This window comes from Sinocyclocheilus grahami, unplaced genomic scaffold, assembly GCF_001515645.1.
Source record: "Sinocyclocheilus grahami isolate Dianchi unplaced genomic scaffold, SAMN03320097.WGS_v1.1 scaffold1366.1, whole genome shotgun sequence".
Lineage (NCBI taxonomy): Eukaryota > Metazoa > Chordata > Actinopteri > Cypriniformes > Cyprinidae > Sinocyclocheilus > Sinocyclocheilus grahami.
In genome coordinates this window covers 53,044-77,171 of record NW_015506545.1, presented here as the reverse complement: position 1 = coordinate 77,171, position 24,128 = coordinate 53,044, and the positions used below count along the sequence as shown (strand labels likewise).

The 24,128-nt window shown below is 34.0% G+C and overlaps 1 protein-coding gene and 1 pseudogene across 1 annotated transcript in view; one reads left to right on the top strand and one right to left on the bottom strand.

The window, feature by feature from the left end:
- Positions 1-24,128, top strand: part of LOC107569624 (hydroxysteroid 11-beta-dehydrogenase 1-like protein) — a 25,294-nt pseudogene extending 1,166 nt beyond the window's left edge.
- LOC107569623 (CUGBP Elav-like family member 5) overlaps positions 23,636-24,128 on the bottom strand; it is a 39,640-nt gene continuing 39,147 nt past the window's right edge. The window contains exon 10 of the mRNA XM_016255741.1: positions 23,636-23,906. The gene's annotated coding sequence lies outside the window, so the exon portion shown is untranslated. The remainder of the gene's footprint in view (positions 23,907-24,128) is intronic.

Here is a 24,128-nt window from a genome sequence, read left to right as displayed (position 1 = left end):
TCACGTCAGAGAGACATTTGATTACAAATCATACAGTGAGACTTTCTAACTGACCTATTTATTGGACTAATACGCTTCGTAACCCAGAATTGCTGTTAAAACCTTTGAGTTGGTATTATGCGACGCATATTGTGGCTTTTAGTTGCGTTTTCCCCCAAATCAGATCACATCTGCAGTGAAACAAATGAGCGCCATTGAAGAGGGTTGCCTGTTTTTGTCCTGTATGAAATAATTCATGCTTTATTATTTTAGTCGTTAAACAGCAGAAGAGCACTTGTAACTGAACACCAAACCAACCAAGCTGCGATTTTGAATGTCAAAATAGCAAAAATTAGTGAAAAACAGTCTCCTGTTGTTTGTAAAGATTATTGCAAACTTATTGCAAAAATAAGAGTTTATGTAGCCCAGTTGATTTGAAATTTAGTAGGCCTTGGTTTAGAAAACACAAATCCAATCCAGCAGGCTGGATAGACCTGTTAGTCCTCTACAAACATCATAACATCTGCCTTACTGTGAAATAAATTGGTCTTAAATTATTTGTTTTGATTAACTTCACTATATTCATGCTCATGTTTTTGTCCCAGCCGATCTGAGCAGAGCTTCATGATTTCATGAGTTGTAATGAGGAGTGATTTTTGTTGACTTCATGTGTCGGATCGATTCACGGCGCTTTATAGGGATAAAACAGAACTTTAAATGTCTTTTGTGACTCTTTTTCCTCCTCTTGCTTTTTGCATCACTTCACGTTTTGTTGTAAATGATGCACAGGAGCGTGATTATTGCCCACCTGTTCATGTAGCTGATTAGACCTTTTTTTGCTTGTAGCATTTGCACTTTATTCTTTCAGTGTCATCTGTAGCTCCAAAGTGTCCCATAGGAAGTCAACGATTAAAAAACACAGTCTGAAAATAATTGTTTATTTCAGCTACAAAAAAAAGTGTCTTACCTGATTGGCATCACTAAAACAAAATATACAGAAAGCAGTTTGAACTGAACTGAAATTGCGCAACTTGTATATGATATTATTAGTATATTTTATTAACTCAATCCCATATATATATATATAAATATATATATTGCTAATTAATTTGATCGATTTTGAATTTGAACTTACAATTGACTTGTATATGAATGGATTTGGTTATGTAAATGTAATGCATACAAATGGAGATTTCATATGTAAATGTCGGACATTCAGCTCTGCTCTCTGATTGGGTGCCTGCTGTGGTTTGCATGTGTTTTTCCCGGACAGACCGACAGTTTTTGAATTCCTTCAGTACATTAGCACTTCACACAGATTCATCAGTTGTTTATTGTGTAGTTAGATATTAAGTATGCCATTATCAAAAACACATTGTGCGTTTAATTAATTTTTTTGGAAAAGATAAATGGTTTGTTTCTCCTGACATAGTAAATCTTTTGGGCAACCCAGTTTGGGGTTACAGGAAAGTATTGTTCAGTGAAATGCACATTTCTGTAAATGAATTGTTCTACTTTCAGCTGTTCATATGGATTGAGTTTCCGGTCCGTTTGCCATCACATCAGGTGGCTCGTTCTCTGTATATTCTCCGTTGTGCTTTAAAAACACTTGTACTATAATTCAGCTTTCCCTGTAGACAGAGGGTTTGATGATTTTGACATGTTCAAGGTTTTATGACCCTCAGCAGGCTTCTGCGGTTTTTCTTTCTCCTAACTGAACGAGTAATTCTCTCTGGCTTCTTTGTAAATGTGTTTTATCGTGTGGTCTGCAAGCTTCTGCCGGTTCCTCTGGTTCTTCTATTTAATCTGTTCTTTTGCTGCTTTTTACCAAAGTTACGTTTCAGTAGGTGACATTGAGGAGTGTCAAACTATTTATCCTGTCTGTTTGTGTATTGATGTTATCGTAAATAATTAAAGAGATATTTTTTGCACTGAAAATGTTGTCATGGAATTTTTTTTTCCTAATTATTGAACTTCTTATATTCCTAGACACATATGATACACATAATGTAAAAACATTGTTAAATGTCAGTATATGCTTTTTATAGGAATGGTAAACACACATTTTTAAATATTTAAAAAATATATATTTTTAATGATTCGCTAAAGCAACTCAACTCCGTTTGCAGTTTTGTGTATTTTTGCGACTTTGGAGCTCTTTACTGTGGGAGCTGTTTCTGCCACAGAATAAATAAATAAAATAGATAATCAAGACTTGTCTCACAATTCTGTTTTATTTTTTCACAGTTCTGAGAAAAAAGTCATAATTGCGAGATATAAAAGTAAAATTTGTAAGATTAAAGTCGCAATTACCTTTTTAATTTTTTGTTTATTTTGTGAAGGAAATAAAAATTTAATTGCGAGATATAAACAGAATTCTGAGAAATAAAATCAGAATTGCGAGATGAAATGTCAACAAGGAATTGGAAAGAAAAAAAGTTGCAGTTAAAGGCTGATGATACACAACTTTTTGAGCAATGTTGCTGTCAGTGGCCCATTAGTTGAGACCTGGCCCAAGACTGATCTAAAATATCCAGATAGAAATTTGTTACCCATTCTCAATCGAAACGTGCCCAAGCAACATTGCTTATAAAAAGTTGCTCTGCAAAAAGTTACCCCGTGTATCATCAGCCTAACTTTTGTCCTCAGAATTGTCTGAAAGTCCAAATTGTGATATAAAAAGTCAAACTTAAAGTGGTCATATGATGCGATTTCAATTTTTCCTTTCTCTTTGGAGTGTTACAAGCTCTTGGTGCATAAAGAAGATCTGTAAAGTTGCAAAGACTAAAGTCTCAAATCCAAAGAGATATTCTTTATAAAAGTTAAGAGTCAGCCACACCTACCTAAAACGGCTCGTTCTAACACGCCCCCACATGTCTACATCACGATGTGGGAAGATTTGCATAACGCCGCCCAAATGTTCACGCAAAGAAAGAAGGCGTCACTTTTTTTCTCACTGTAGTATTGTTGTTGCCGCCACCATGTCGTAAAGACGCTGTGTGCTTCGTTATGAAAGCGAAACTACTTTGTTTGGTCTTCCAAAAGAGGACGATATCCGCTTCGTCATGCCTGGAGGTGATCCATGCTGGTTGCTGAGGAAATACTTCAACTTCGCGCTGTGGATCGCCAGATCAGCTTTCACCGTGGACGAAGCGGAGTCCAGCCCGGGGTCGTCACATGTGGTTGCTGCAAGCATCACAATATGGTGAGGGGCGTAACATTTCCGTCACACTCTTGAGGAATTCAGCCAATCACAACGCACTGGATAGCCGGCCAATCAGAGCACACCTCACTTTTCAGAACGATGAGCTTTGTAAAAATCGACGCGTTTCAGAAAGGCGGGGTATAGAGGAGAAACAATAATGTACAGTATGTGGAAAATAATGTGTTTTTTGAACCTTAAACCGCATAAACACATTTCATTACACCAAATACACAAAATAATGTTCTTTTTAGCAACATCATATGACCCCTTTAAAGGTTTTTCTTTGACTTATCTGAGTCATCTGAAAACAATCTGAGGGAGAAATAACGTGATTTTGAATATTACTTTGACTGTTAGAATAACACTTTAAAAAACATTTATAATTCATTAACAGTATTACAGCACTTATTAATGTAGGTCAGTAATTATTTATAAATGAGAAATGTAGGCTACTAATACATGCTTAGTATGTTAACATTATACTTTATATTAACTAAGATTAATAAATACTATATTACAGCACTTATTAATGTAGGTCAGTAATTATTTATAAATGATAAATGTAGGCTACTAATACATGCTTAGTATGTTAACATTATACTTTATATTAACTAAGATTAATAAATACTATATATATGACGATCATTCACTTTTTTTTTTTCCTTTCTTTTTTTGTTTGTTTTCAGTTCACTTAATTTTGAGGCTGGTTATTTGCCACCTATGGTATCGATTTAGTATCGACATTTTCTTTCATAGGGCCCAAAATTGCTAGCTGCGCCCCTGAGCATATCAGCAAATCATTAGATTCATCATTTCTAAAGGATCATATGACACTAAAGACTGCAGTAAAAATTCAGCTTTGCATCACAGCAATAAATTACATTTTAAAATATATTACAATAGAAAACAGTTTTTTTAAATTGTAATATTATTACTTCTTTCAAAAACATAAAATCATAATTATTCCAATCGTTCCTGAACATATTCAGCAATTATTTATAAATGATAAATGTAGGCTACTAATACATGCTTAGTATGTTAACATTATACTTTATATTAACTAAGATTAATAAATACTATATATGACGATCATTCACTTTTTTTTTTTCCTTTCTTTTTTTGTTTGTTTTCAGTTCACTTAATTTTGAGGCTGGTTATTTGCCACCTATGGTATCGATTTAGTATCGACATTTTCTTTCATAGGGCCCAAAATTGCTAGCTGCGCCCCTGAGCATATCAGCAAATCATTAGATTCATCATTTCTAAAGGATCATATGACACTAAAGACTGCAGTAAAAATTCAGCTTTGCATCACAGCAATAAATTACATTTTAAAATATATTACAATAAAAAATAGTTTTTTAAAATTGTAATATTATTACAATATTACTGTTTTTACTAACTTCTTTCAAAAACATAAAATCATAATTATTCCAATCGTTCCTGAACATATTCAGCATGATACTCTTGATTTCTGTCCTGCAGGTGGACTGGACTTAGTGGGGAATCATGTTGGAAACACCGACGTTGAACTCTGGAATGGAGACTCAGATCACGGCAGGTCACTCATGCAGGTCAAACACAGGATTCTGTTGCTGCGGTGTTGCAGTGTGTGGATTTCTTCACTTTCACACTGATCTCTCACTTGTTGCAGGTGAATTTTGTGAGTTATGTGCAAATGGCCGCAGCAGCTCTTCCTGTTCTGGAAACATCTGGTGGATCCATCATTGTGAGTCTTTAACTTTGTTGGTGCATGTTCAATTAATATTAATCAAAATTGAATTTTCCTGCTGGAACTGGAAAGAATACTTTTGGCTGTTTTCCTCCCTGATTCAGGTAAGCTGGCGAGTCCATTTGTGGCTCCGTACACCGCTACCAAGTTTGCTATGAACGCTTTCTTCGGAGCTCTGCAGAATGAACTGGCACTCAAGAAGAGCAACATGTCTGTTTCCATCTTGATCCTCGGACTGGTAAGACACAGAATCAGCCATGAATAAGATCAGGTTGGTTTTCTGTTACAACACTCCACTTCAGACAAAAATGATGACTTTGGATGTTTTTATAAAAGTTTGGATTATCAGAAATGCTTTCTTCAGCCACAGCAATAACCATTTTTAACTCGCATAACCGTTTTTTAATTCACATTTATCAAGTACATTACATAAATAAGTTATATAATTAAAGCCGTTTGCTTGAATCAACATTTCTATCATATAGCAAACACAGTATCTCATGTTTCATAAGTGCAACATGCCTTTGAATTTACAGTTTTTGCCTTAAATATTTCATGAGGTTGCTGGCAATTTTTAGAGGAGATTTTAATCTAAATTTAATCTTTATTATCTTAAAAATAGTAAGAATTATGTTTATTTGCGTGCAAAACATGTTTGATTACATTTTATAAATGTATTAAACATTTTGGTTAAATTGTTTGGAAAAAAATCACATAAAAACAAACAAAAAATGCCATTATCACTTTGTTTATAATATGCAATTTGCATTTTTTTTTGGTAATACTTTACAGTAAGGTTACATTTGCTAACATTAATTAACTGCATTGGTTAACATGAACTAACAATGCAAATACATTTATTAACCTTAAGCTAATTTTAGCATGTACTAATACATTAAACTCAAAAGTCTGTTATTATTATTTAGCGGCCCTGAGCAAACAAACATGAATGTTAACAAAGATGAATATATATATATATATATAAAGTAGAATTAAAATAGAATAGAAAGTGCTAGAGTTAGAGGGTCAAATAAAGTATAAATCAAATAAATGTATAATTTATTTATATAAATAAAGTATAAGTCAAATAAATATAAATAATATATAATATATAAGTGTTTGTTCTGTCCAGATCTTTTGAGGACATCTTGATGCGGCCCAAATGCAATCAATGTTTCCATTCTATTCTGTGCATCAATCAAGATATTTTTAGAAAGCAGTTTATGAATTCATTTGCAGTTTGTCCTCAGGCTCATTTATCTTGTTACCTTGGTGATCTATTATAGTGGACAGAACAATGTGCTAAACAGAACTATCAACACCAGACGCCACTCACCTTCTCCTGGATCATGATTCAAGCAACTTCACACACACTGACACAACCGACTGACTGTAAAGGAACAAGTCTGGGCCATAGTTTTCTTTTTTTTTTTAAACTGACTACATGACTCAAGCACATTCTTACCTGTTATTTTGCATGAATGCATTCATTTCTCTGTCATGCAGTCAATGAATGTAGATGAATGTAAATAATACAAAAGCACAATCAATTCATTATAAAATCAGTCACAGAACAAATAACATTCAACACAATATGCTATTAATGACACTTGGGGAATTATTTTATAATATTTTTTAAGCACTCTATATGAAAGACTTTTAAGAGCCAGTGCTTAATTATTAAAATGTTTACGTATTTATTTCTCTGACATTGTTTAATTCATTTTTGAACTCCACCAAGACTGTGCCTTTGGGATTTGAACGTGCAAATATGTATAAAGTTGAATGAAATTCAATTAAGTAAACACCACATCAGTTTGTGAGTCTGTATCCGCAGTCTTCATTTTAAAAACAAATGTTGAAATATTAACGCCAGACGTGGGATTTGCAAAACTTTACCACAATGTTCTCTTTCCCCCCGTGTGATTTTTTTTTCTCTCCCAAAAAAGAAATATAATTGTAGACCCAAACCTTTTCCCATGAGCGCTGTGGGAGTTTGCTGAAACCACTGAAGGATGTAAAATCTGAAATTAAACTCTTGTTCCTCTGGTTATTGTGGCTCACTGGGACATTGGGACAATTCATTTCCATTTGTGCAAGTCATTTATAATTAAATATTTGAAAGTCTCCAACCATTAAATGCTTTTTCTGGTGAAGTTGTGCCATTATTAAAGTTCTGAAAGTATAACCATAATACAAATATTACATGTGTTATGTTACACGGGTCATACTGGTTAATGAGCAGCCATGAGAGCAAGGTCAAAACCATCAAGTCAGTGTTGCGTTGTCATTGTCTGTCAGAAGCTGATAACTGTTATAAGTGAAACATTAATCTTCAGTATGAAATTGGATAATTGCACATGACAGTTTTAGGTTCACCTGAAGTAAATGAACTTATTAACTTTCAGCTGCTGTATTTAAACACTTGAGGTCTTACTGTGGCCCTTGTTCTGTGAAATTAAATACAATAAAAAGAAACAAATATTATTTTTATACTTCGTATTGAAAATATAAAAAAAACGAAATAAATCAGATACTATTGAAAAGCAGATGATAGTACCACCACCACAACACTTCTGTTGTAGGCTGATATCAATGACAACTGTTTTCCTGAATAAGATTCTGTGTTATCCTCACTCTCAGAAATAAATAAATAAAATAAAATATAAGTGTACATTCAAATATTAATTACCTTGTATCACTGTACTTGAATGCACAAATAGAAATAACAACTGAAATGGCTTGTGTGAGAAATCAGTGACTGGAAAAAAAATTCTAAGTAATGCATTGCTTGCAAAAAATAAATAAATAAAAACGAATAAAAATAAAATATATGGCTACTTTTAAATGGCCGTAAATGCAGAAGATACTGTCCAGCTGAACTTTGAAGTCTCGGCATCAGGCTTTAATGAGATCTTGAGTGCTGCTAGAAGATGCTCGTCGGAACAGCAGCTTTGGCTCCCTGTGTGCCACAACCACACCAGCTCGTTTCCATGGTGACCTGCTCATGCACAACAGTTCTTTGCCAAGATGAGATGAGATGAGATGAGAATAAATCCCAAATCAGCAACTAAACCACACAACATAAAATACAATCTTTCAGTCTTTACAAGCCTTTCAGATGCATTCAGTGTTTATTATTAGAGATAAGTTAACAAAATTAGCAATGCTAATGAGAAAAAAAATGCCCCAAAATGTATTATTTAGCATCAAATCATTTAATTAAATGCAAAATATCAAAACAAGAGTGGTTTATTTAAAGACGCACAAAGACACTTTGTAAGCAGCTGATTTACATTTGACACAATACAACCAGAAAAAAAATAAAAACAAAGTTAAATAAGACATTGACCATATAAAAAAATATATAAAAAAAGTAAATAATAAAAGCACCAAAGGTTAAATAGGCTAAAAGACATTGAACAAAAAACGAATAAAAAAAAAAAACACTGACCAAAAACAATAAATAAAAAAAACAAGTCAAACGAACGACCAATAAATAAAAGACACTGACCAAAACAAAAAACAAAAAAAACCCTAAAAACAAACAACAACAGAAAATGTGGAATTTGAGGTATGCAGATACAAACACTGAATCTAACACAACAGCATTTTTAAGCGTGATTAAACGGTCCAAACATTCAATACACCTATTTCTATTTAAAAATATGTGTAGACTGGACAAATGAAACCATTAAATTGTGCATTCAACCACACAGTGGCACTATAGGGTAAGAGATACTTGACCAATGGAAATCAATGGGTTGGAAATGATATTTTTACCCCTGTCACTTCTTGCTCAAGGACATCAAAATTTACATCAGGAGATATTTTTAGACAGAACTGAGGTGGTGTGATTCATTCAGTGAATGCGGTGTTCCTCTGAGATTTGTGATACTAATTTTATGTCAGCTGAAACATTAAATCTAGATCTCATAAATCACAGTGGTATTTGTCTGCCACATAAACTTTTCTGTGATTACAGCTAGGCTGTTCTAAGGACAAACCTTTGTGCATATTAACATTTACTATTGCTAGTTAGATATCTAGAGGTCACCACCTCAGACTAATGTCCCTGATAAAGAGATCGTCTCATTTTAACAATCTCTTTACAAATGATGGAGAGAATAGCAGGAGGGGATTGGTTTTTCTTGTCTTCTTCTTCACAGAGAAATACATTCTGATCTAATGGGGCTGTTAGTGAGATGTATGGAGCGCCGTTGTGATGAGATGTTTGTGGGAGAGCTGTCCAAACCAAAGTTTTTGTTGATTAAAATCTGATCGGGATGGAGTGGCGATGGCAGAGACTCAGCACTTTGGTTTGCAGAGCTCAGCAAAACGGCGACGAGCAAATGAACACTTCATCAGAGCAGAGAGATCCTTCGCCATACAAACACACATCTGATATCTGCTCCAGTTTTCCTCAGCAGAACCAGCGTTACTCACTGCACAGCGGATTATGCACAAATAATAGCATGTGCAACCTGATATGAGACTTTTTCAGCTTTAACTCTCTGATGCTCCTCATGAGGCGGTCAAAGATTAGGGTTTTATTTTCTTCAGTGAAACTAATATACTATATTTTAGTTCAATTATGATTTTTATTTAATATTTCAATCTGAATATGAAATTTCTCAACAAAAATATAAAGCAAAATATAAAAAAGTTCAAGAGGTTTATGAAAAATGCACAAAAATATTTTCAAATTTTAAATAGTAAATATTATATATTTTTCAAAACATGTTTTACTCTAAAACTGTGAGAAAATAAAAGCCACAAATCTAAACAAGTTGTGTTCCAAATTTGAGGTTGATATCACAAAAATGAGCTTTCAGTAAGATTTTGTTTGTGAACAGTACAAAATATTTCCACTGGACGAATTTCTTTATTCCATGCTTTTCCAATGCAGTCATTTTTGACCGCAAGGAGTACAAGAGTTACTATTTTTTCAACCTTTTTAAATCGTGTCCATCATTTTTTTGCATTCACATAGCAAGTGCCAAAACCTTTACCAAGTCTCCTACCATTCCATTTAGGCCTAATTAAAAACAAAACAAAAGGCACCAGATGCTTAAATGTCTGTCTTTAAAAAAAAAAAAGTATGAAAATTTGTTGACAAACAGTAGAGCATATGTAATACTCCTGAAAATGAGAATGATTAGAAAAGGAACAACATAGATGCATTGCTTCCTCAATTGCGGTTTACCTTGAATAAATCAATATATATTCAGTATATTCACAACTCGCTTCACAGTAACAAAAAAAAAAGACAACACATTTTACAAGTATACTAGACATATTTATGCAATCTTTTACCAAAATCAATTCACACACACACACACACGCACACACACACACGCAAACAACACATTTTGTCAAGCGAATATTACTCAATAGTTGTGACGATGGCCTAAAGTCAATAAAAGACATACTGGATTGATTAAAGGGTTAGTTCTCCCAAAAATGAAAATTAGCTTGTGTTTTACCCACCCTCGAAGCATCCTAGGTGTATATGACTTTCTTCTTTCAGACGAGTCCAGTCGGAGTTATATTAAAAATATTCTTTGATCTTTCAAGCTGTTTCATGGCACTTAGCGGGTGTTGCAGTTGAACAGTCCACAAGTCATCAAATAAAGATTGCGCCTTCATAATAAAATGTGCTTCACACGGCTCCGGGGGGTAAATAAAGGCCTTCTGTGGTGAATCCATGCGTTTGTTTTAGAAAAATGTCCATATTTCAAACGTAATAAACACTTTTCTCTCACTTCCGTTATCTGTCATACGACGAAAGGCGTTCCGGCAGAAGGCGTATGACGTATGCGCAGCGTGCGCGCCTCTGAGATACTCACGAGTTTGTTTATAGGAGCAAAGTTTCCTTATTTTAGCAAAGGAAAACCAGTCTCCTCTTGGCTTATATCGAAATCCTCCGACATTTTTCCTCGCAAGTCTTCAGTTTGTACTTCTAATTCATGACCAGCGTTTTGTTTTGTTGTCTCTCCGTGTTCGTCACTTATCACGCAACGGCGACGTGCTACGTCATCCGCCGGAACTGCTTCCGCGTATGACAGTTGGCGGAAGTGATATAAAAGTGTTTATTACGTTTGAAATATGGATATTTTTCTTACAAAAACGCATGGATTCACTACACAAGGCCTTTATTCATGCCTCGGAGCCGTGTGAAGCACGTTTTATTATGAATGTGTGCGCTCTATTTGACGACTTGTGGACGTCAGAGCTTGGAATAGCCAGGACAATTTTTTATATAACTCCGACTGGATTCGTCTGAAAGAAGAAAGTCATATACTCCTAGGATGCTTCGAGGGTGAGTAAAACACAAGCCAATTTTAATTTTTGGGTGAACTAACCCTTTAAGGCACTTAACACAATTGACAAACATAAAGGGGGTTAAATTCACTATGCAAGTTTAAGATATTATATAACAGACATATTTATCACTCACATACCAACGCTAATGCTAACCAACATACTCAACTCACAACACTCTGTAAATAAAATACCAAAGCAACTTTTAAACATTCATACTCATTAGTATTATATTAAACAGTGTTTATACTCAAAAAGCAAGTGTACCTGCTGAAAACAAACACGCATTTACAGAAGCTTGAATGGTTTCCACTACCGATACAATTAAAACCCAACTGTTGTGTGTGTGGAGTGTGTTTTGGGCCATATCCCATTAGGGCTTAGTGGTTTTAACATGCCACCAACAGAAGCAACAAATTACCAGCACAGATCCACTGGGACCATTACAGTTTCCATTCAAACCAATGCAATGCCCATTCTAGGAAAAATCCCTGACATGGATGTACTTCCTCAATGGTGGTTTACCTTGAATAAATCAATATATTCACAGTATTGCAGTAACAAGACAAAAACATATTTTACAAATACTGGACATGCAATCTTTTAGTAAAGGCAACGTACAAACATAGTATTTCAGAGACATGAGCCATTTCAATGGTCTTTTTCTTGGTTTAAACCACATTTTAAGAATATTTTCGAAGAAATAGATGAAAAAGCAATAGGCTAACATTTTCTCAATTAATACTCAATCCATCGTGTTTAAATTCAAGCAACACAAACCTTTCATTAAGGCTCAATTAAGCGGCATAAAAGGGGTTAAATGTACTAAATATGAAAGATTAAGACACTGTTTAACTTTGAAACTAGCATTATAAACTATTGATTTAAATTAGACGGCCTTCAACCTTTATCGTGTAGCATCCTAGCATGCTAGTCGCGACGCACCCATGCTAATCATGTGCTTCGACAAACTAAAATCATGACACGCTGTTACGATCTGTGTCTTTGGGTCTGCTTGGCGTAACACACGCTGTTAATAAAGTATATAGCCAACTTTTTAACATAACTCATTAGGTTTATGCTAAACAGTGTTTATCCTCAAAACGGAAGTGTGTGTTGTGTATTTTGACAAATAGCCTACCTGTGAAGAAACGCTGTGCTTCCTCAATGGCGGTTTACCTTGAATAAAGCGTGATCTGTTGGATTTTCAGTCGTAGAGTCAAACTTATTTAACTTCAGATGTTTTGTACTCCACAGACAGGATTTATAAGGATGCAGCAGACACGATGCTTGTCCTTCATGCTTCAACACAATCAATCTGTCCGTTTATCGCTCTCCCGTCGTATTTAGTCTCATATCGCTCACGGGCCGCTGCCCTTAAACTTTTAACTCATGTCAGACTTTCACCTTCTGCTAAGAAAAGCTTGAGATAGTCTCACAGACGGTCACATTAAGACAGTTCATTATGTGAATTCTAATTCATAATCTGTGACCCTGAGAGAGTTCAGATGAGATGCGAGTGAGATTGATTCTCATTAACTGACGGTAATAAAGATGAACTGATGCCTTCAGTCATCCACCACATCAGTCCCTTCATTATAATTGAGAATGTATTGAAGAAGCCACCGAGTCACTGTCTTTTGAAATCTGGCACATTCAAAGGAAAGGAAACTTTAGTTCATTGACTAAAAGTGTTGATGTAACTTTCTTCTTGCAGATGACATCTAGGGTTGCCACCTTCAGCGAGGCAAAATAAGGGACACCCATTCACCCCCCTCCCCTCCAAAAAAACAAAAAAAAAACATGCTCAAGTAGGCTATGTAAACTTCCAACAGAACATATTAATATTGCTATTTTAAATTAGATTATTTATAATTATTATTATATTATAAAAATTTTTTTGACAGTTCTGCAGCTGTTGCCTGGATGGGATGAATTTTTATTATTTATTTATTTTATTATTCATTTGCTTAAATTAGGGCTACATTTATTTGTCCCATTTTTATATAAATAATTAATAATTATTTTATAAAACTTTTAAAAATGCCAAATTGTATATGATATTTTTGATCATTTATTACGTATATATTTATGATTATTATAAATGATAAATTAATAAATAGGGTCTAACATTAATTATAATCTGTTAATTCATCTGTCTAATAATGTCTAAAATATAATAATTATGTCTACCAAGCTCTGATAATGTATGGAATATTATATTAACAGACTATCTAAATTTTAATAAAACAATAGGCCTATACCTTAGCACAGATGTGTCTGTCACTTTTAAGGTATGGTTCACCCAAATTTTTTTTTAATTCTGTCATAATTTACCCAGGTTGTTCTTAACCTGTTCTGTTGAACACAAAAGAAGATACTTTGAAGAATGTGGGTAAGTAAACATCTTCTGGTCCTTCCAACTTCCAAGGTAGGGAAAACATATGATCAGAGTCATACCCACATTCTTCAAAGTATCTTCTTTTATGTTCAACAGAAGAAATAAATTATTAAGGTTTGGAACAACTTGTGGGTTTGTAAACGATGACAACATTTTCATTTTGGGGTAACTATCCCTTTAAGTCAGTCCGTGAGCAACTGAAATGCTTCTCTGCAAACTGCGCGTTCATCATTAGTTACTGGACAGACACATTGATAACTTTCCCATTCAACCCTACATCTGGAGAGCCTTGTGTTCAAAGAGCAGATGTGAGGCCCTAGATGTTTTAAAACCGCGCAGGTTTACCGCATGCTGTGGTTGCGTGAAAGGGCTTTAACAGCGCGCATTCTGAGGCCCCGTTTACACTAGTGCATTTTCGTTTTAAAACGTATAAATTTTGCTACAGTTACACCTATCCGATCTCATGAAAGTGTATATAAATAGTACGCCAAATAAAAACGAAAACTCGTGGTATTGATACGCAAAAATGGACTTGTGTAAATGCTACGCGATGGGTAGGATTAGGGTTGTGGGGTAGATGCGTATCATATGTACACGAAAACTGCATGTCATATGCACACCAACAAATTGCGTATTATATGCACGTCAAACACGTGCGTATCACATGCACGCGAAAACTGCATGTCATATGCACACCAACAAATTGCGTATCATATGCACGCGAAAATTTCGTATTATATGCACGTCAAACACGTGCGTATCATATGCACGCGAAAACTGCATGTCATATGCACACCAACAAATTGCGTATCATATGCACGCGAAAATTGCGTATTATATGCACGTCAAACACGTGCGTATCATATGCACGCCAAAGTCCATTTTTGCATATCAATACCATGAGTTTTCGTTTTTATTTGGCGTACTATTTATACGCATTTTCATGAGACTGGGCTCCCTATAGTTTACACTCGAGGCCGAAAACGGAGACTTTTGAAAACGCTGCAGACCCCATTTTAGTTTGAAAGCTAAACTACAAATATTTATTTGTTGATTCAACCATGTGTTGGCATTTGTAAAATATGGGACAAATCGCATCCTGTATTGGTTTGGTACGGGACGCATCATTTTACCTTTAAATACGGGACGATTCCGTATTTTGAAGGACGGATGGCAACATCTCAAACTTATTCTCTTTTAGTTCAACCCAAAATGAAAAGTCTGGCATAGCCTATGTTGTTTCAAGCCTGTAGGACTTTCTTTTAAAAGATATTTTGAATGTCCAAGCCGTTTTCAACACAATGAAGGTAGATACAAACTTAACTATAAGCACACATTTTATATTATAATATATCGTTTTTGTTAATATTTTAAATTAGATTTGGGCTTTAGTAATTTTGTTGTGTTTTTGCCTTTAAAAAAACATTTTTAAATATTGTATTTATTTATTTAGTTTGAATTAGTTTAGTAAATGAAATGAAATGAAAAATGTTTAAAGTTTAATTAAAAATTATTTATTTATTTATTATTATTTTTTAATATTAAGGTCAATTTTATAAGTAACATTTAAAAAAAATAGTTTTAGCTTTAGTTAACAATAGCCCTGGTATAAAATGGCTAAACTACTTTTTATTTATTTATTTTTATTAACACTTAGTGAAACTTGTTTGTGGTCCATGTCGTCAAAAAGACCTCAAATATTGTGTGCATGCAAACTGTCTTACATCCTGATGACAAAAAAATTATTAAAAGTTTTATTTTAATTTTAAATATTGATCTGTGCTATTTTCCCCATTTATTATTATTTATTTTTAATTATTATTATTATTATTTTTTACTTTCAAACAGAATTCATTCCATCCTTTCACTATGATTTCATTGCGACTGCATCAACACAATGACCCGAGAGTGCTGGTAAGCATTTATAATTTTTATTGTAAAATTGAAAAAAGAAGAAAGACAGAAAAAGCCCCAATAAGCATCATTTATACATATTATGTCAAATGATAAACTTAAAGTGCATACATAAATATATAAATAAACCAATGCAAATGATAAAATTCTAATAATAAAAATAATCAAATAAATAAATGAGCAAAACAATAAATAGATCACCGTAATTAAAACCTTTTACACATTTAATTGTCAAAGCAGCAAGTTCAAGAGGGAAGCTAATGGGACAAAACTGGTTCGTTGTTGTTCAAAAATGAAACGAAAAGGAATGTTTGCTCCTTTACACCTCCAGAGAAGGGCTTAAACTCATCGTACAGACGTTACGGGAACATCTGGCCGTGTCCCACACTTCCCTCCATAGCATTTAAACATAGATTCAATATTTAGCTTACATCTGTTTGTATATTGTGCTAAGAAACCCTAAGATATAACACAATCGTCCAAAGCAAAGCCAACCCCAGTTGTTTTCTGTCGCCGATCCAGGTCTCGTGTTGGACTCCAGCTCACACGCAGAGCTGATCCCGGATCAGTCGCGACAGAAAACGCCGGGAGCTTTTGCGCAACTCCCCATTGTACCTGAAAGAAGCGTTCTGTGCTATCAATATCCCCAGCAAATACAGATTTCATGAGCCCGTCCCTTCGCATTCATTACCTTGACATATATAAAGAGAATCATTCATAGGAATATCATACCAGTAGATTAATCTATAACCATTTTCTTCTGTACAAAACATTCGGAGTATTGGCTGGAACAAATCATTCCATCAAAGACGCGGGAAAGAAAAGCAAACGTGGATGGAAAGCTTGAGGTTTGTATGTTTGGATACTGTATGCAGCGTTGGCTCTAGCAGAGGACTATGGCAGTATATGGGGAGTATGAAGGAAGAGGACATGGCTTAGTTCAGGTAGTAACATCATATGAATAAAAAACACAGTTTGTAAAACATACTCCCAAAACAGCCCAAACCCTGAAGAGCATGTCCAGCGAGTCCAAACGCAGCGCTATGTTCCCATGATATCCTTACTGCACGATAACACACTCGAAGACTACAGAGCGTGACCTCCGCTAGTCGCCTTGAAGCTTTGACCGTTACCCGAGGAGGTACTGCTTGAAAATCAAAACCAAAAAATGGTGCATTTTTATGTTTTCTATGTCTTTTACTACAAAAATGTCTCTACGTCTCTAGCAATTTATAGCATGCACAAAGAGTGATTTAAAGAACTATAGGCAGGGCAAGCTATGAAAGAAGAACTAGTTTTCTCTTTTTTTTTGGCAATAAATAGAATAAAAATTGAAATAGAGCATGAGAATTCATGTTTGTACAGTATGTATGTTAGTATGAGCCACAGGTTTAGAAATATCCGGACAAAATAATTGCATGTGCATGGATCAGGTGCTGCACCACTAGGAATGTTCTGTTGTTTGGAACGGAATACTAGTATACACTGCTTAATGCACACTGCATACTTCATACTGTTTTTTTGTTTGAAATGTCAGTCTGTCATGCAGTATGCAATAAGTTTCAAACACACTGTAAAAAAATGATTTTTCAAAATTGTAAATAAAAATAACAAGTATGTTTTACAAGAAAATACTTTTTTTTCCGTTTTTCTACTTCAAAATTTTGCTTTTTATTTAATGTGTTACTTGCCGTTTCTTTGTAATTATTTGTGAAATTTGTGAAAATTTACACCATTTCTTTTCCAGCGCATTTGTAAAAATAGGCTAGTAGTATATTTAATTATGAAAATGTGGTACCGATGCAAAAGTTTCTGCAATGGTATCTAGGGTGTTGCTATGGGGTTGCTAAGATGTTCTGTGTGAATCAGTGTTGTTTTTGTATAATTGAGATTATATATATATATATATTTGTTAATCTTTGAATTAGTTTTTATTTGTTGCATAGTGTTTTATATGGTTTCATTTTAATTTTAACTAATTTAGTAATTTTCTTGTGTTATCACTTTATTGTGTATTTTATTTTATTCAGCTAATATTTACTTTATTTAAAGTAACACTTTTTTATGGTTTTAGTTTTAGTTAATGACACTAACGAAATTAGATGTAGACAGTTAATTTCACAAAAAGAAACGGCAAGCAACACATTGAATTAAACATGAAATATTGAAGTAGAAAAATGAAATTGTATTATCTTTTAAAACATGCTCCAATAATAAAAAATTGTTAATAATAATCTTAGTTGTTATTTACAACTTCGAAAATGCATTTTTTACAGTGTATAATACTGATTTTAATTCATTGCTATGTGTTTGCTAGGGTATTGCTTTGCATACTGTGTATTTCATAAACGTAGAACAGTATGCATACTGCAAAAATAGTATGAGGAGTATGTTAGTGTGCTTTTCCAAACACACCTATGATCTCGCTGGGTCCCGTCTTAGAATGATGACGTCACTTAACAGTTACCAGGTCAGTTTTGCAATATTAAAAAACATAATGAATGGAAGAAGATGTCAAAGTGAACAGAATTGTGCCCTTGAATGTTGATTATATAGTGACCTTCCGCTGTGATCATCTGATTGGGTGTTTAATTGAATAGCTGCTCTGTCCCTGATCACTAACTTGAGCTCAGACAGACAGATGGCAGACGTCCCGCTTGAGCGATAAGAACTGGAATGTTTGTGCAGCTATTAGCCGTATATATGTGTGTGTGGGTGTGTTTATGGACCCTGCTGGACTCCAACTAGTTTTAATAATCCACTCCGTATTAGGGATGAAAACTAAAAGTCTATTTTAAGACCATTACGATTTTTTTTGCGACATTATTTTAAAAGACAATTAAGGACATTTTTGTACCAAATTCTCATTAACATAATGAAATAAAAATCTCATGCTAATTATAGGAAAAAATGACAGGTAAGTACTCATACACCATTATAGCATTTGTGGTTAATTTATTATCTGATTATCGTTATATTTATTATCGTATTTCCGCTTTTTATTTAGGATATTATTACAGTAATGAGAAGCAAATAACAACTGAGAATAATGTCAATTACAAAACTTAACAATAATATAATGAGTGCATTTTTATGTTTTCTATGTCTTTTACTACAAAAATGTCTCTACGTCTCTAGCAATTTATAGCATGCACAAAGAGTGATTTAAAGAACTATAGGCAGGGCAAGCTATGAAAGAAGAACTAGTTTTCTCTTTTTTTTTGGCAATAAATAGAATAAAAATTGAAATAGAGCATGAGAATTCATGTTTGTACAGCATGTATGTTAGTATGAGCCACAGGTTTAGAAATATCCGGACAAAATAATTGCATGTGCATGGATCAGCTGCTGCACCACTAGGAATGTTCTGTTGTTTGGAACGGAATACTAGTATACACTGCTTAATGCACACTGCATACTTCATACTGTTTTTTTGTTTGAAATGTCAGTCTGTCATGCAGTATGCAATAAGTTTCAAACACACTGTAAAAAAATGATTTTTCAAAATTGTAAATAAAAATAACAAGTATGTTTTACAAGAAAATACTTTTTTTTCCGTTTTTCTACTTCAAAATTTTGCTTTTTATTTAATGTGTTACTTGCCGTTTCTTTGTAATTATTTGTGAAATTTGTGAAAATTTACACCATTTCTTTTCCAGCGCATTTGTAAAAATAGGCTAGTAGTATATTTAATTATGAAAATGTGGTACCGATGCAAAAGTTTCTGCAATGGTATCTAGGGTGTTGCTATGGGGTTGCTAAGATGTTCTGTGTGAATCAGTGTTGTTTTTGTATAATTGAGATTATATATATATATATATTTGTTAATCTTTGAATTAGTTTTTATTTGTTGCATAGTGTTTTATATGGTTTCATTTTAATTTTAACTAATTTAGTAATTTTCTTGTGTTATCACTTTATTGTGTATTTTATTTTATTCAGCTAATATTTACTTTATTTAAAGTAACACTTTTTTATGGTTTTAGTTTTAGTTAATGACACTAACGAAATTAGATGTAGACAGTTAATTTCACAAAAAGAAACGGCAAGCAACACATTGAATTAAACATGAAATATTGAAGTAGAAAAATGAAATTGTATTATCTTTTAAAACATGCTCCAATAATAAAAAATTGTTAATAATAATCTTAGTTGTTATTTACAACTTCGAAAATGCATTTTTTACAGTGTATAATACTGATTTTAATTCATTGCTATGTGTTTGCTAGGGTATTGCTTTGCATACTGTGTATTTCATAAACGTAGAACAGTATGCATACTGCAAAAATAGTATGAGGAGTATGTTAGTGTGCTTTTCCAAACACACCTATGATCTCGCTGGGTCCCGTCTTAGAATGATGACGTCACTTAACAGTTACCAGGTCAGTTTTGCAATATTAAAAAACATAATGAATGGAAGAAGATGTCAAAGTGAACAGAATTGTGCCCTTGAATGTTGATTATATAGTGACCTTCCGCTGTGATCATCTGATCGGGTGTTTAATTGAATAGCTGCTCTGTCCCTGATCACTAACTTGAGCTCAGACAGACAGATGGCAGACGTCCCGCTTGAGCGATAAGAACTGGAATGTTTGTGCAGCTATTAGCCGTATATATGTGTGTGTGGGTGTGTTTATGGACCCTGCTGGACTCCAACTAGTTTTAATAATCCACTCCGTATTAGGGATGAAAACTAAAAGTCTATTTTAAGACCATTACGATTTTTTTTGCGACATTATTTTAAAAGACAATTAAGGACATTTTTGTACCAAATTCTCATTAACATAATGAAATAAAAATCTCATGCTAATTATAGGAAAAAATGACAGGTAAGTACTCATACACCATTATAGCATTTGTGGTTAATTTATTATCTGATTATCGTTATATTTATTATCGTATTTCCGCTTTTTATTTAGGATATTATTACAGTAATGAGAAGCAAATAACAACTGAGAATAATGTCAATTACAAAACTTAACAATAATATAATGATGACTCATAATAATGGATTTTGCATTACAGTAATGAGAATTTGCATGACTGGAAAATGTGCTTAATTTCAAAATATCATACTGGTCCTCAAAATTGCTATATATATATATATATATATATATATATGTGTGTGTGAGTGTGTGTGAATTAAAAAAAAATGTTTTAATGTATTTATTTATGCTATACATATGATACAATATTCTAAAAAAAAAATTCTTAAATTATATTTAAGAATTTAATTTTTTTTATTTATTGTATCATATATATGTATAGTATAAATAAATACATTTAAAAAATATTTTAAACATATTTACTTATTTATTTGAATACGTTTTCAGGAAACTCGCCCATTTCTAAAGGGAAACCTGTCTGATAACTGATTCATGTTTTGTGTTTTGTGTTGACACATCAGTCACATTAACCATACTGCGATCCAGCCATCAAAACGTTGCTAATTTCTGCCTTAATATTAAATCATGTACTTTGTTTGACCTGTAAAGCACTTAAGATCCACTTTGTCCCCTGAATATTAAGTGAGAGACTGACCACTTTTCAAGATCCAGAGTGAAATGTGCTGTCCAGTCATATTAGCTTCAAGAATGTAAACTACTAGAAGAGAGGCAGCGTTTCTCGTTTCCTGACAAAATATGAATGGGACGACGGCACAGAGAAAGTATCGCTTGTTTTGATTGGAGGAAGTTGTGCTGTCGTGGCACGTGGCATATTTGCACGGTCGACTGATCATGGCAGGCTGTGCATGAAAAAAATCCTGCTATCAACATAACAGGTTTGGTCCAAAAAGTTTACGTTTCTGTGGGTCTAAAACAACTAAGCATGATGTTAAAGTCAACATGGAACGGCATTTACGACCCATTTTACTTCCGTAATGTGCCGTATTTCTAAGTAAACATGAACGTATTTAATCATTTGCAATTATGTGCACTGCGGAGTCATTCAAAATAAGACTAGAAACGTGTATTCAGAAAGCAAACGGGTTCAACTGGTTGACTTTAAAACGAATGTCACCATGTTTTGCAGTGGTGATGTGGCCTCGCTGGTTTGTTTCTATACGTTTTCACCTATTTTTTCATACATTTTTGTTCCTTTACATCACTTCTCTTCTTTTTCTCAGTCGTTTAGGCCATAACTGTGGCCTGGCTCTACATAAGTACTACATTTACATAGGCATGCACAATACAGTGTAACTATGAGCAATTACCAAGTTCATTTAAGTGTAATCACACGTGAAATACCTGAATAAAGCATGAATAGAGGAGAACTACTGTCTTTAAAAGTGTCTCTCAACGCTATAGAAATGTTCAAAGACTGCTGATCGCTCTGTGTGCTGTGTTTTATGGTTTGATTTATCTAATATAAATGTTCTAGAAGGCCCTTCTGGCAAACAGCATATCCGTGTAAGCCACTGAAACAAATTCGAAGCGTTACTATGGCACGTTTTAGGCTGCTTCTAAATGAAAGGTTTTCCTGAATTCTATCTCAAAACAGCCTGTTCTCACAATGGAAACGTCACTGCAGCGTGAAGCTGCAAAACTTCATTCTGTGGCTGTTTTTAACCTCATTTCGGAGGATTCGGTAAAGCCTCTGTTATCGTCAGATGTTCTCGTGTTTGGGGAACACAGTACAGAAGTAGCTGGAGCTACAAATCAATTAAATAGTAGTGCTGTATGAATTAGTTTTATCGCTGGGTATTCAGCACTATTTCAAACTAACATACTTTATGCAACATACACATTAGCAGTCAGCAAGCTAATATACAATATAGAATGTGATAAAAAAACAGATGAAATGACAGTAAGACTTGCTGAGTATTATTTATTCTATTAAAAAAATAATAAATGAATGAATTAATTAATTAAATGAGAGTAATTTTAATGTACATCATGCTGTGTATACTTGGTCATCTGACAAATGAAATAAAATAAAACTAAACTGAATAAAATAAAATAAATAAAGATACATTGTCAGTAATGTTAATGTATGACAGGCAGCGTATTTTTATTTGATTAAAAAAATAAAAAGTAAATAAATGAAAAAAAAACAACAACAATAAATTAAGAGTAATTTTGATGTAAGCCCTGCCTTGTACTTGGTAAGCTGACAAAATTAAATTAAACTAAATAAAATAAAAACAGATAAATTGTCAGTGATGTTAATGTAAGAATTGCTGTGTACTTTTATTTGATTAAAAGAATAAAATGTAATTACATTAAATAAAATACAGATAGATTGTCAGTAATGTGTACTGTTATTTTATTAACAAATAAAATAAAATAAAATACTTGGTAAGCTGACCAATTACTTTATGAAATCCTCAGTTTCAACATTAAAAACAGCCACTGGGAGTTTTGGTGGTGCATGTTTCCTTGTGAATCTGTGTTGCTCAAAAACAAGAGCTGTTTTGGCAAAAATATCCATGTGTGGTTATGTGGTCATTTGTTTACAGTATGATGCATGAATTAAATGATATCGCGATGGATCGAATGCCCTTTTCTCCACCCGGCAGCTTTCTGAAACGAGACGTGGCGATGAACAGTAATTCCGAATGTGCCCAAATCAATATCAACACACTTCATAGTCTATAACAAGAGCCTAAAATACCCCACTAAACATAATCTATCAATATCCTTTAGACTGTTTTGCGCCCATAACCTGGAAACTAGTTTTTCGTCAAAGGTTTTCAATAAAACACACCCCAAGTCCCCGTAAACCTACACTATACACCCTGAATTAATTGTGTCTAACTCTTAACTGGCATATTATACGAAGTAGCATGTATGTAGCGTAAGATAATCGTTCGGTGGTAATATTGTACACGGTTACGGTACCGACAGAGATGAAAAAGATTTGGTCCTCTGGTCCCTACGGGTGAGAGAAAGAGAGTTCGTTATACTGCGTCAGTGGCATATACACATTTTATCGTTAAACCCTCATTATTCCACGCGAGTAAAAGCTACGGCTGTCTTTTGATATGTGCATGGATCCGTCTTTTGCTTTAGCGAACTCAACCAGTCCCAGCCATGCACTGTTCTTCCAAAGTGTTCAATATATAGTGTTTTTCAAAAGAGAAAAAAGTTTTCAGTTTATTTGTTTTCGTCCTCGTCTCCGCCGTCGCTGTCGTCCCCCGTCACGCCAGTCTTTCATCGCCGGCGAAACACACGCTTTCGTTAAATGCGATATGCTTCACGAAACTCCCTTATGCGCTTGTTTTGCCGCTTTGTTTGCTTCTTCGTGTGTTTTTTGTGTCGTTTTTTTTTGTTTAGTCTTTTTTTTCGTGTGTTAGTTTTTCAAGAAAAGTTTCCATCCGTCAAAACGTCAAGACTACAACTGTTCAAAACCTGCCAGAGAGAGAGAAAGAGAGAGAAATGTCAGAGTTTGACTCGGGAGACAGACAGCAGCAGCAGAGGAGGAAAACAGCTCAGCTACATGCTGACAGCTTGATACCTGCATGTCAAACCAGGAGCCATCAGGCACAGCCGGAGCCGTGTGAAGCTCAAACTCAGGCCTGCGCTCTTGACATCGCATTAAACATGATACAAGCATCCAGAGAGATGACATGA